Genomic DNA, 10,885 nt, shown 5'->3' with positions numbered 1-10,885 from the left:
CCCTATTTAGATGGAAGGAGGGAGTAGCTTTGAATAGCATTTGTATAGTAAAACAGGGCAAGACTCTCTCTTTGTGTGGTGTGAATAGTTATATTTTTTTGTTTTCTTTTTGGTTGAGGGAAGTGCGAATTGATTTGGTACGTACAAGTACAATATTACACGTTAGGATTGTCCCTAAAATTCAACCAGCGCCTTGTTATATCCCGAAAATTCAGATATCGTGCTCCCAAAACTGGCGCCTTCACAACCGCGCCTTGCTATCCCAAAATTACAACGCACGTGAAAACTCCCTCCAGCTGCCAAATCCCGACACGTGAAATCCCCCTTCTAACCCTGAGCCGGAAGGGCCGCTAGTTCAAATCGGTGGGGGGAGGGTACTTTTGTAACACACCCTACATTTTGGACAAGCGCGTCCCTAAGTCATGGTTCACCCCCTCCCATCGCCTCCTTTTCGCCATTCGAAATCCCAGGCCACCATAACCTCTTTGCTCCAGCCGTGAAACCCCACCTTCCTCCGTCCACCACATCACCACTGCCCAGCCAGAGCCTCTTCCCCGATGACGTCGTCCACCGCAACAGCTCGACGTCCCTCGTCCAGCTCCTCGGATGAGGATCCGTCGTCCATCTTGTCGTCCCGCCGGTTCAACCGCCCCGTCCTCCACCTCCAAGGAGCTGCTACGACGATCGCCTTGTCTATCGCTGCTGCTCCATCCCCACAGCGCTGCCTTAACCTGCTCCAGCAGAACTGCAGCATCCTCACCGACTCCTCGGACGAAGCCGAGGCCTACTCGGCGCCACCAAAGAGGTTGTACATTCATCGCATTGCACCTATCGACCTCCCGGCGCCAACGTTGCACCATCCCGCACCCCCATGGAGCGGCTACCTTGAAGCCGGCGCCGTGGTCGACATCTCCACAGCGGCTCTCCCCCAATGTGAGGCCCCTTCGCCCTTCGGTGGCGGCGTCCATACTAGCCGGATCTGCTGTTGCTGCTCCGAATCTCGCTCGCTCGCTCGTGCTGCTCCTACTGCTCTAGCTCTCACTCGATCGCTCGCTCGCCCAGCTACTGCTGCTCCGGATCTCGCTCACTCGCTTGCGCTATTGCTGTTTCTTTGACTCTCGCTTGATCGCTCACTCGTGCTGTTGTTGTTGCTCTCCCCCTCGCTTGTGTTGCTGCTCTACTCCGATTTAGCTACACTTCAATCGACTGAATCGACTTTTGGGTTAGTCGATTTTCAGGGGGTGGGGGGCTCGCCGGAGTTAAGGCAGAATCACCCGCAGCAGGGACGGGGGCTCACCGGAGAGGTACCCCACTATCTATCTTAGGGTTCAGGGTGGGGGCGGGGGCCTAGAGGGCTGGCCAGGGCGGCGGCGGACTGGTGGTGAGTAGTTGTTTCGGGGCGGCGAGGCGGCGCTGGGGCCGGCGGTTCGACCGGTGGTGGCTGGCGGCTCAGGGGGGTGCAGGTTGAAGATGAACTGCATGCCCTCCCTAAAATACATGTCAAGTGCCTCTCTGCTACCATTGCATTCAGTTTCAATAGTAACATTCAGATTCCACAGTAAATTTCAGTTTCGACAGTTAAGTTCAGAGTCAACAGTTTTTACCTCATCTGTTGTAGTCAAGGTGGTTTTTTGTGATGTAAATTTTACATCTATTTTACATCATCTATTGGAGATGCTATTAGAATCCCACTTGAGATTGACGATGTCCGTCTTGTGCTGCTTCAGCCTTGATGTCTTACGGCTAACCGGGGCTGCTCCAACGATAGAACAATCCTTCACAACAGAGCAGTGCCCTGGACGCCGTCTACAGATTCCTTAGATCTTCCTCCACACCTCTGAAAGCCACCTCTGCCTCAACTGCTTCAGCGACCAACCCAATGATGATGAGGTCGACACGGCTACGGCAAAGAGGTTGTACACTTGTTGCATCACTTACTACTATACATTCATGTTGATCCATTAGGGTTATTTTGGTTCAACGGAAAAACATAGCAATAGGAAATTTTCCAATGGCACTCTACTATTCAAGTATTCATGCATTTTGTTGAAAGGATAGAAGCAAAACATCCACCTGGCCCTACTTTTCAAAATCTGATGCATGAAAACAAGACCGAGTGCATTAGTGGAAGAATAACATTCTAACTATACACGCTTTCATATGGTTTCACTTTATTTTGGCCATGTTTCTTTGCATTCCTATGCTCTTCCAATTCCTGTAAACCAAACACCCAAGTTGACAGAAATCCTGTGTTTACAAATGCTCTGTTTACCACATGCATTCCTATCATATTCTGATGTTTTTCCTATCCCTGCGTTTTTAGAATCATGCAAGCCAAATGAGCCCTTACAAAACTACTTCAGTTACAGGTAGGTGTCGAAGGGAACTTTGTGTGGTTTGTCCTGCTCCTGTCGCGACATCGTCCACCTCACCTGAGGTGCTCCATCGACAGAAGCATCCAGCAAACCAGACATCACGACTCCTGACCGTTTTTTGCCGCCTCGGATCTCCTTCCCTGCCGCCGGCACCCACCATAATGACATCACCATCATCGACTCAGCAGATGAACCTAAGGAGTACACGGGTCCACAAGAGAGGTCGCACTCTTTTGTTTCTGCTTATGTTATGCATTGCTTAAAATTACCTGCTACTTTATCGTCATGTTCACCTCTTGGACTCCAAGTCAGGTCCAAATTAATGTTCAAACTCAAGTTCTAAATTAGTTGTGGGGCACATATCGAGGAAGCAATGAATAGTATCTCTGTCTAATATCTGGTTCACCTACGGTATGCCTATGTTGTTCATCTTGGGTGGGAAACAAATAGTAAAGCAATCATCATGTGTCTTTTTATTAAATTAAAGCAATTATCAGCCTGCTATCATTATTTTTGGATCCATCCACTGGTTGTTACCATCACTCTAAATTTCTGCATGCTCTCCTTACATAATCTCACCATATTTTTTCCGTATGCATGTCAGATATTGTACACAGTCATGCTGAACATGTAGAGAAAAAGAGAAGACTTTTGCACGGCAATACAATGTCATGCAGACATTGCTCCATGGTGGGTTCAATGGCAAACCCTCCCCACCCCTCTTCAGATTGTAATCCATAGGAAGATATCTGTTCTGAGGCAGATTCAGACGCCGCTGACCACTCCTATTTACCCCCCAATGTGTTTGCTCTACCTTGGCATGATGATGTTAGTCCTATCATGCATATATTGCCTTGCAGTGCCTACTTTTGACATCATATATGTCATCTGCTTAGTTTAGACATGTTCTGTAATGCCACATGTTTAGTTTCTATATCATATATGGGAATTATACAGTCTTATGTCTTTTAGCCAGCCATAATATATGTGAAATGTGCAATGCCATCCTGTTTAACCAGGCATCATATATTTGAAATCTTGCCCATCCTTTTCTTCATTACATTTCCATTTGTCGACAATGTTTGTACATTAAACTACTCTTCCTGCGAATCAGCCATTTGGGTGGGAGATGGAAAAATCTGGAGTGAAAACAAGGCCTTCAGAGTAGACAGTGCTACTTGTCGAAGAAGATCTCTTGTTGGGTCCCGATAGCTCCTCACAGATGGATTCAGAGACAGATGACCAGTCCTATTCCCCCACCGAGGTGTATGCTCTAATTTGGCACGGTTATACTCCTCATATCATGCATATGGTGTCTTGCATTGCATAGTTTAGACATCATATACACAATATTCAACACCATGTTCTTAGTTCAGACATCATATCGAATGCCCTCTGTTTAGCATATAAATCACATATGTGAATTAAATGATGCGATCCTGATTACTTAGATAACATGTAGGTGAATTATGTCATGTGATCCTGTTTAGTTATTCATCATATCTTTGAATTATGTTATGCTATGCTATCCAGTTTAGATAGACATCATATATGTGAAATTATGTCATGCTATCCGTTTTAGTGAAACGATATACATGTCAACTATTTCATGCCCTCTTTTTTCCACATTATCTATTGCATCTGTCTCTCATACAATGCCTGTACATTCAACTATGTTTCCTGTTTATCAGCCATTTGAATTGGAGCGAGTGATGCCAGTATCTAGCGGACTAAAAACACGGTCTTCAAATAATACAGTGCTACCTCTTCGTGGAGATAGCACCCGGGTTGTACATGCACGAGAACCAGCCCTACCACACATAACCCAAACTCTCGCAGATTGTACCCCTACTGCGATGGACAGAGAGCCATCTTCACCCAATCTAACCCCAGCCCCAGCAGATAGTAACCCAGTTCCTGTTGACACAGCACCATCTCCACCACAGAGCCCCCAAACAAGAGCAGTTAGTAAGGCAGCTCCAGTGCCCAAAGGGCCAGTACTACCACAGCAAACCCCAACTCCACCAATTAGTACGCCTATTCCTATGGAGGAAGCACAACCAGCTAGTCATAGTTTAGCATCTATCGCATTTGATGTTGTTAAATCGTATGTGTGTATCTTCCCATCTTGGAAATATTATACTGAAGATGAAGGAAAATGCCAGTTGTAGGTGTTTGTCCAGGAGTTATGTGTATGTAATGTTATTCATGGCAGTTACCTTGCTTTGTCCCATACATCCTACCTCCATGATGGTTATGATGCAACAAATTTTCCCATTTTTCTCTATAGAGAAGGAGCGATTTGGAAACTCAGGATGATGTAACCTGTGCTAATACCTCTACTATCTTCAAGAATGCTTGGTGGCAGTATCGGAATTACCTGAAGAAAACGTACTTCACCGACAAAGAAACTCATCAAATTCCCTTACGTTCTCCTGAGACACATTTACTGGACGATGACTGGGAATGCCTTGTTCTGTACTGGTCCCGAACCAAGAATATGGTAAGGTCTATGATCTCATTTTCTATTTTTAAGTACTATATTCTTACGTCTTACTGTACTCTGTTCATGTAGAACAAGTGCCTAAACCTGAAGAACAACTGTTCTAATTTAAGATTCCATTGCTATCATAGTTCAAAAAAGCGCTAGGCGTTAATTGTGCGTTTTTCCACCGCCTTGCGCTTTACTGACCAAAGCACATGCTTATGCGCAGTTATGCACAGATTAAGCGTAGTTATGCGCAATGTGTTTTGCCAACGCCTAGAGCCTAGGCGCGCTTAAGCGCTCGCTTAGGTGCGCCTTTTTTAACTATGATTGCTATCGTGCATACTCCTTTGCTCTTGTATCACTGTATTTACTCATACAAACTTATTTTCAAATTGAAGGATCCGATCAAAACTCCAATGGCACAGCAGGTATGTTTACGCATGTTTCTTTAACAGGTTTGCTCTTATCAATAGCTCTATTGATTTCAATTTCAATTGTGTATACAGTTGACTTCTCATATCATGCACATTACTAGCATCACAACAGAGCCAATAGTGTTGTTTTACATGTAGACCCGTGGTACCCATCTAAAATCTTGTTGTGCCGTGTAGTTTCCCACGCTTTGTATTCTTTCACTGCTGCTTTGTCTTGAACTGATATGATTTGAACCGTGTCTCTATTTTGATTTCTCAAGACATTGTAGTGACCTTAGGACATATATATATATATATATATATATATATATATATATATATATATATATATATATATATATATATATGTTTGTTTGATGCTTTTATTATGTACTAGTACTTGGCAATAGAAGACTTGGTAGTTTAATCCTGTCCACCTTACTAATGAACTGGTTCACCAAAATGAGTTTCATATACTAGTACATGCTAAACCTGTTATGTGTTTGCTTGTTTCTTCATTTAGAATGCTGACAGAATATTGGGGAAGAGTGCCTTATTAAGCAATGCTAAAGGAAGTAACACATATAAGGTTCAGGATAGAAAGACACCCTTGTGGGTCTCCAACAAAGCTGATAAAACAACTAAGGAAGACTATCTTGAAGACAGTGAGACAACCCCAAAGTCCTGTCTTGGTTTACTGTTTGAGTTACTGGCCACTACCGCTTGCACGCTATTCAAACTCACTGTCTAAATCAGTTCGGTTTCTTGAGTCTCAACTACAAGCTGAAAGACATTGATCAGCTGTGCTGCGACAAGAAGCGGAAGGATTGCGGAAGTCCCTGGAGCATTCAGATGCATACTTTCTGGTGCAACAGCAAGCGTTGGAGGATTTTAGTGCCAAACAGGACAAAGCTAATAAGGTTGCTAAGCTTATTTCCAGCATGGTGGATACCCAGGATAACGTTTCTTGAGCTCTTCTGAAGTTGTTTCAGTTATGCTCTTGTTTTGCTGCCGCATTTATTTGCACTGGTGGCCAATTTTGACGGCCAGTGTATGTAATATGCTGATTTGTTCCCTATATTTGCACTGGTGGCGAACTTTGATGCCCATTGGATGTAATATGTGTAATAGCGGTAATAGGCTAGCATTAATTGCTTGATTATTTATTTCCTTATTGTCTTGTTTAGTTGTTTGCTTGTAGTCACTACAGTTCTTTTTCTGTGTTATTCTAGTGGCCACAATAACCTATTTTTTGAAACTAGGCAAAAATAATCATGGCAACACACGGACTATTGTAACCATGGGCCTCCTGCGGACCGTATGATCTATGGGCCTTCTACGGGCCGTTGGATCCATTGGCCTTCTATACAGGCTGTAGGATCCATGGGCCTTCTACGGGCCGTATGATCCATGGGCCGTCTACGGGCCGTACGATCCATGGGCCTTCTACGGGCTGTACGAGCCATGGAACTTTTATGGGCCGTAGGATCCATGGGCCTTCTATGGGCCGTACGATCCATGGGCCTTTTACGGGCCTTCTACGGGGCGTATCATCATTACGCCAATCCTGTGTCGTACTATTTGTGGACCATAACGGGCCGTTAATAGGTCGTATTTGATAACTCTATGAAAATAGCCCAACGATTTTTTTACATGAAAACGGCCCAACGTATTAACGGGTCACAAATGGGCCGACTGTAACGACGGGCTGAATTTGGCCCACAAGAAGAAAATGACAGTAACGGGCCGTAAGTAACCGAATGCTGAGCCCAAGAATAAATGGGCCCTGAGAAGGCCAAAAGATAACTTGGGCTGGAAACGGCCCAATGGAATAATGGGCCGTTAATGGGTATAAAGTGATACACTGTTCATTATGGGCCAGTTTCACTACGGGCCGTTAGTGGTCCAAGAGTTACAAAGGGCCTCATATAGGCCGAAAGATGTCATGGGCCATACATGGGCCGGAAGTTAAAACGGGCTGGAATCATATTGAACGGCCCAGATCACACTACTGGGCCTAATTCGGATAGGTCGTAACGGACCCTGTGTTAGCGGGTTGTAAATGGGCTATATGCGAATAGGCCGTTAACAGGCTTTCCGTGGGCCGGCCCGCCACCTTTTGACCAAGTCAAACAGGCCGGCCTTTTCACAAGAATTGGCGTTTGTTGGGTCGTGCCATGTGTCGATGTATAATAGGCGCCTTCAGTCCAATGGGTGGATGACATCTGTCCCAACGGTGAGACGACACGTGTTTCCTCCAGCCAACGATGATTTTACACGTGGAAAATCCCCATTGGTCGGGGCTGTTAATGGGTTATCGGATCCAAAACCGGACCCGGTAGCTTAACGGCATTCCGTTACGATGGATGCCACGTGTCGGTCACCCTTGACGAAAGCACTTCTATGACACGCGATTTATCGTCATGGAAGTGGACACTTCCGTGATGATAATTTTGGTAATGTCATGGAACGTTTCTACGACAGCACAGGTATGACTATCTTGATTCTGTCATAAAATCGTCATGGATGTACATGCATGACAGAAAACGTGACCTACTCTGACAAACGCATATCATCACGGAAGGGTATTTTTTTTGTAGTGTAACTGGGATGCCCAATCCCATGCTCAAATCAAATAAAAATAATTGCAAACAAAACTCCCCCAGGATTGTTGTTAGTTGGATAGTACCCGTTGTTTCGGGGCAGCTATGGAATGTGCTCGTTGGTGGTGGGGGAGTATAAACTTTACCATTCTGTTTGGGAACCGCCTATAATGTATGTAGCATGGAAGATATCGAGATCTCTTGGTTGTTATGTTGACAATGAAAGTATGCCACTCAAAATATTATTTATCTTTGTTTCAAAACTCGAGCTCTGGCACCTCTGCAAATCTCTGCTTCTCTCTGCGAAGGGCCTATCTATTTACTTTTATGTTGAGTCATCATCCTCTTATTAAAAAGCACCAATTTGAGAGCACCACTATCATTTGCATGCATTGCTATTAATTTACATTGAGTATGACTGTGACTGGATCTTTTTTGCCATGAATTATAATGTTTAGTCAGTCCTTGATCTTCAGGGGTGCTCTGCATTTATGTTTTGCAGTTCAGAAAGGGCTAGCAAGATACCATCTTGTTATATCATATTATGATTGTTTTGAGAAAGTGTTGTCATCCGAGATTTATTATTATTGCTCGCTAGTTGATTATGCCATTGATATGAGTAAACATGAGACCTAAATGCTATTGCGAATATGGTTAGTTCATAATCTTTGCTAGAAACTTGAATGCTGACTTTACATATTTGCAACAACAAGATCAAGCAGAGTTTGTAAAAGTTTTTATTTATCACTTTCAGTTTGTCAACTGAATTGCTTGAGGACAAGCAAAGGTTTAAGCTTGGGGGAGTTGATACATATCCAACGTATCTACTTTTCCGAACACTTTTTCCCTTGTTTTGGACTCTAACTTGCATGATTTGAATGGAACTAACCCGGATTGATGATGTTTTTAGAAGAATTGCCATGGTGTTATTTTTGTGCAGAAATAGAAGTTCACGGAATGTCCCTGAAACTCTATGGAGTTACGTTTTGGAATTAATAAAAAATATTGGCGAAAGAATCATCAGATGGGGGCCCACACCCTGTCCACGAGGGTGCAGGGCGCGCCCACCCCCCTGGGGCATGCCCCCTGCCTTGTGGGTCCCCTGGACCTCCACCGACCTCAACTCCAACTCTATATATTCATGTTCAGGGAGAAAAAATCAGAGAGAAGGATTCATCGTGTTTTACGATACAGAGCTGCCGCAAAGCCCTAATCTTCCTCGGGAGGGATGATTTGGAGTCCGTTTGGGGCTCGGGAGAGGGGAATCCGTCGCCATCGTCATCATCAACCATCCTCCATCACCAATTTCATGATGCTCACCGTCGTGCGTGAGTAATCCCATCGTAGGCTTGTTGGACGGTGACGGGTTGGATGAGATTTACCATGTAATTGAGTGAGTTTTGCTAGGGTTTGATCCCTAGTATCCATTATGTTCTAAGATTCATGTTGCTATGACTTTGCCATGCTTAATGCTTGTCACTAGGGCCCAAGTGCCATGATTTCAGATCTGAACCTATTATGTTTTCATGAATATATGTGAGTTCTTGATCCTATCTTGCAAGTCAATAGTCACCTACTACGTGTTATGATCTGGCAAACCCCGGAGTGACATAGTCGGGATGCTTCCCGGTGATGACTGTAGTTTGAGGAGTTCATGTATTCACTAAGTGCTAATGCTTTGGTCCGATACTCTATTAAAAGGAGGCCTTAATATCCCTTAGTTTCCAATAGGACCCCGCTGCCACGAGAGGGTAGGACAAAAGATGGCATGCAAGTTCTTTTCCATAAGCACGTATGCCTATATTCGGAATACATGCCTACATTACATTGATGAACTGGAGCTAATCCTATGTCACCCTATGTTATAGTTGTTGCATGATGAATTGCATCCGACATAATTATCCATCATTAATACATTGCCTACGAGCTCGTTTCATATTGATCTTTGCTAAGTTACTTCTCTGTTGCGATTGTTACAATTGCTACAAAAGAGATTATTGATGCTAGGATGGCTCCTCCCACCTCTCCTCCCACCTCTCCTCCCTCCTCCCCTCCCACCTGCTCCACCCTCACCAATGGCGATCTCTACTAAGGATCTCAATGATGGAAGACTTGCTACACTTGGACTTTGCTCCTGGTTTGGCCCTGGCCGATCAGGTGAGAAGAAAATTTGGCTCTACGGTGCACTTCTCTCCTTCTCGTGACACCAAGGAATTTTTCTTGGTCGTCTCTTTTTCATCGGCCTCCTTCGCTCTCTTGATTGAATCAGTGGGCATCGCTCTTCAATGTTGCATTGGAGGAATTGCTGCTGGTTTCAAGGTTTCTCTTTTGAGTTCTAGGGTTTTTCGGTTCTCGGTGGCCAATAACAAGGTTAGTCATTTTATTTATGGACACAAAGATCGTATCTAGCCGGACTTCATTTGCCATTTCCACTTGTTCAATGGAAGATTCGTCCGTAGCCATCTCGTAAGTCGATTGCCATTTCACCGTGCATTCCTCCTCCTACGTCTGTTGATGCTTTGAGTCATGATTCAGTGAAAGAATTAAGCAAGTTTGCCTTGTTACCAATTAAGAGGATGGAATTTTCCAATAAGCATTCTGTTGAGGCCTCTACGTCTCTGACTGCCCATCCTAGTTCTTCGGATCATACCCATGCACATGATCAACATGAGTTTAGAAATATCAGATTTGGTTCTTTTTCAAATGACATTAATGCGGCAACGGTATCTGCACCCAGGGAGGAGCGATTACGCCTTAGGGACATTTATCTCGCTCAGGCAAATTTTGAGGACAATCAATCACATTCATTTCTGGCGCTCAGCTCTTTTAAATGCCCTTTATGGCTAACTTATCCACCCCTGCCGCAAAGCTTTATATCCTCGGTTTCAAATATGCTCCTCCGCATAAAAAAATGGCCTCCTACTTTATGAGACCAGCATAAAGCTGATCTGGCCCAAGCTGATTACTCAGAAACAGAGATCTCCATGATAGCGGATTACTGGGCCA

The sequence above is a fragment of the Triticum dicoccoides genome, chromosome 3B, assembly GCF_002162155.2.
Source record: "Triticum dicoccoides isolate Atlit2015 ecotype Zavitan chromosome 3B, WEW_v2.0, whole genome shotgun sequence".
Classification (NCBI taxonomy): Eukaryota; Viridiplantae; Streptophyta; class Magnoliopsida; order Poales; family Poaceae; genus Triticum; species Triticum dicoccoides.
This window is presented reverse-complemented; position numbering follows the sequence as displayed.